The following is a 3,398-nucleotide window of genomic DNA, read 5'->3' on the forward strand; positions in this document are numbered from 1 at the left end:
GAAACTAGATCATGCTAAACTTTTTATTCTTCTAAATCACAAAATAACTAAGGATCAAACTAAGATAGATAACGATGGTAAAAGTGATGGTGATATGATAACCCACAAGTATAGGGGATCGCAACAGTTTTCGAGGGTAGATTATTCAACCCAAATTTATTGATTCAACACAAGGGGAGCCAAAGAATATTCTCAAGTATTAGCAGCTGAGTTGTCAATTCAACCACACCTGAAAGACTTAATATCTGCAGCAAAGTATTTAGTAGCAATGTAGTATGGAAGTAACAGTAACAGTGGCAAAAGTAACAATAGCAGTTTTGTAGCAATTGTAACAGTGGCAACGGAAAAGTAACATAGCAAATATCAATATGTGAAAATCTCATAGGCAATGGATCAGTGATGCATAATTATGTCGGATGGCATTCATCATGCAATAGTTATAACCTAGGGTGACACAGAACTAGCTCCAATTCATCAATATAATGTAGGCATGTATTCCGTATATAGTCATACGTGCTTATGGAAAAGAACTTGCATGACATCTTTTGTCCTACCCTCCCGTGGCAGCTGGGTCCTAATGGAAACTAAGGGATATTAAGGTCTCCTTTTAATAGAGAACCTGACCAAAGCATTAACAATTAGTGAATACATGAACTCCTCAAACTACGGTAATCACCGGAAAGAATCCCAATTATTGTCACTTTTGGGTATGCGGATCATAAATCGTAATAAATGTTTACAACTCCACATACTCATGCCCGTTGTAGTCATAGTACAGATTCTCACCACAAGCTATATCACGGCAGGCAACAAGCAAGACGTGGCACTCGCCATCGATGTCGTACCTCACACACTTGACGTTCTGCTTTTTCTTTCGATCACTGCAGGAATTGGACAATATTAGAGTGGCATAAGTAATGCTTAACACATGTACATTCATAAGGATAGGCAGCGACTACTTACGGAGTGTGGTTGTTGATGCCATTAATAAAGCGGGCAATGTTTCCACGTTTGCCAGGGTAGATGACAAGCTTCTGGGAAGGATCCGCTGGTGATAGAAGGGTCATTATACTATCACAGCCATCATTTACCCTGTTCTTTAAATAATCACAGTGTATTCAGTTAAGAATGTCAGATCCTCAATATATGCATCTGCCTGCACAGTGAAACTGAAAATAAATATGCGCTAGTTTAATTCCTCTGTACTGGAAAACGAAGAAACGTTAGAAGAATAATTCCAAAAATATACCCCTCATGGGAATCAAAAACCACCAGAAGTGGAGGGCATTCTCCTCTTTTCAGCATGCTTCTGCAAAATTCAATGGTTTCTTTGTACTCTTTTGAAAGAACCTTGAAAGTCAACAAGTGTATCGTTAGGCGCCAAGAGATCAAAAATGCATTATACTGTTTAAAGTAAAAATTTGCTAACCTGCATACCACCTTCCTTCAGTTTTGCTTGATTGGCAGATATAGAGGCCATACTTAGCACATAAGTCAGCTCATTGCTGAACTCCATTTTCGAAGATGTCAATGCAGTGGCTGCAGAAGCCATCTGTTCAAGCCTTCGAACTCTATCTCAGTGGGCACAAATGGCAGTAGCCTCCTCTTCTTCTTGTGCATAACAAGAGATCGCCTCCTTCGCCTCTTAGCATCTGTATACAAGTACTCCCTCCGTTCCTAAATATTTGTCTTTTTAGACATTTCAAATGAACTACCACATACGGATTTATATAGACATATTTTAGAGTATAGATTTACTCATTTTGCTTCGTATGTAGTCACTTGTTAAAATCTCTCGAAACACAAATATTTAGAAACGGAGGGAGTATGAAGTAATGAACAAATGCAGTGAGCTATATGCAGGATACTATGATTGGAGATATATGCAGTTGAATGGTTAAGTAGCTGATGTGTCCCAACAAACAGGATACCACTGTATTGACCGGTCAGTCACGCAAAACAGAACAATTCACGTACAACAACTGCCTACAAGATACTCCCTCCGTCCGAAAATACTTGTCCAAGAAATGGATAAATTCGATGCATCTAGAACTAAAATGCGTCTAGATACATCCATTTCTCCGACAAGTATTTTCAGACAGAGAGAGTATATTGGATTGGAGATATATGCAGTTGAATGGTTAAGTAGCTGTTGTGTTCCCAACAAACTAGAAATTTCAGTAAATTGGAATATATACAGGAGACTGCTGTATTGACCGGTCAGTCACGCTAAACAGAACAATTCACGAATCGACATACAACAAAACCCCTACAAGATATATTTTTGATATATTTTTTGTCTCCCATTAGAAGTGAACCCTACACGTAATCAGTCCTATTTTAAATAAACTTCAAAAGGTGGCGGCTTTTTATGTCTCAATGAGTGCAAGTCAGATCATGAACAGGATATACATGCGACGCATCCCTGTGAATCATCCTGATATACATTTGTACAAATCAATGGAAGTCAATTAATCCATACACACTTGACCAACCTACTTCAATAACACAATCCTACTACAAGAGTGCTATTAAGATCAAATTAAATTTTTTTAACAATGCTTTCCCGCATATTTCCAGCAGTGATGGTTTTCCCGCGCATTTCCTGCGGTGATATTTCATTACCTAGAAATTCTAATCCACTGTGACACCGACATATGCAGGATACTACAGTGTCAGACTGGCCAGCATAGCAAAACAAAACAATCAAAGAACGAATAGACAAATGAATCAACACACAACACCCACATAGAGTACAATGAACGAATCAATCATAGTATTTCAGATGAACTATTTGCACCTTATGAATTATTTGCATCATCAGCAGATGGTAATGCAGTATGTGTAACGATTGCGCAATGATTCCTCATCGCAGACTCCCTAGCTTAAGTCATACGATGAACGAAATCCATGCGACTCAAAATTTCAGAGATAAGAAAATTACCCTGAGAAAGCCCTAACTTTGCCGGCCCGACGGCGCCGCCCTCCGCGCTCTTCTCGATCCGGAAGAAATCCATGCTCTTGCTCTGCTTCAACGGGAAACCTGACAGAAATTCAATCAATAAGCGGATGAGATAAGATGAAATTCATGGCAAGCGAGTGCGTGCAAACACAAAGGGGGGGAGCGGGAATGGCGAGATCGAGCGGCAGCAGAGGGACGCACAGATGATGGAGGTCTGGCCGCAGTCAGGGTAGAGCCAGTAGCCCAACGGGGCGGCGGGGAGGATGGGGCGGAGGCAGAAGGTGTGCCGGCCGCGGTCACACTGTCGCAGAGGAGCAGCTCCTCGTCGCGGTCCCCGGCAGTGAGTTTCCGAGCGATTGCAACAGACTCCACTGAGATCAGTACATGGCATGATAGGGCAACATTGGAACCAATATTCGGCAAAATTTGAGGCACT

The 3,398-nt window shown here is 40.9% G+C and overlaps 1 pseudogene; it reads right to left on the minus strand.

Annotated features, from left to right (window-relative positions):
* Positions 1-752: 752 nt before the first annotated feature.
* LOC119345185 lies at positions 753-3,333 on the minus strand (annotated as a pseudogene).
* Between the last annotated feature and the right edge of the window lie 65 nt (positions 3,334-3,398).

This window comes from Triticum dicoccoides, unplaced genomic scaffold (assembly GCF_002162155.2).
Source record: "Triticum dicoccoides isolate Atlit2015 ecotype Zavitan unplaced genomic scaffold, WEW_v2.0 scaffold212919, whole genome shotgun sequence".
NCBI classification, from domain to species: Eukaryota; Viridiplantae; Streptophyta; class Magnoliopsida; order Poales; family Poaceae; genus Triticum; species Triticum dicoccoides.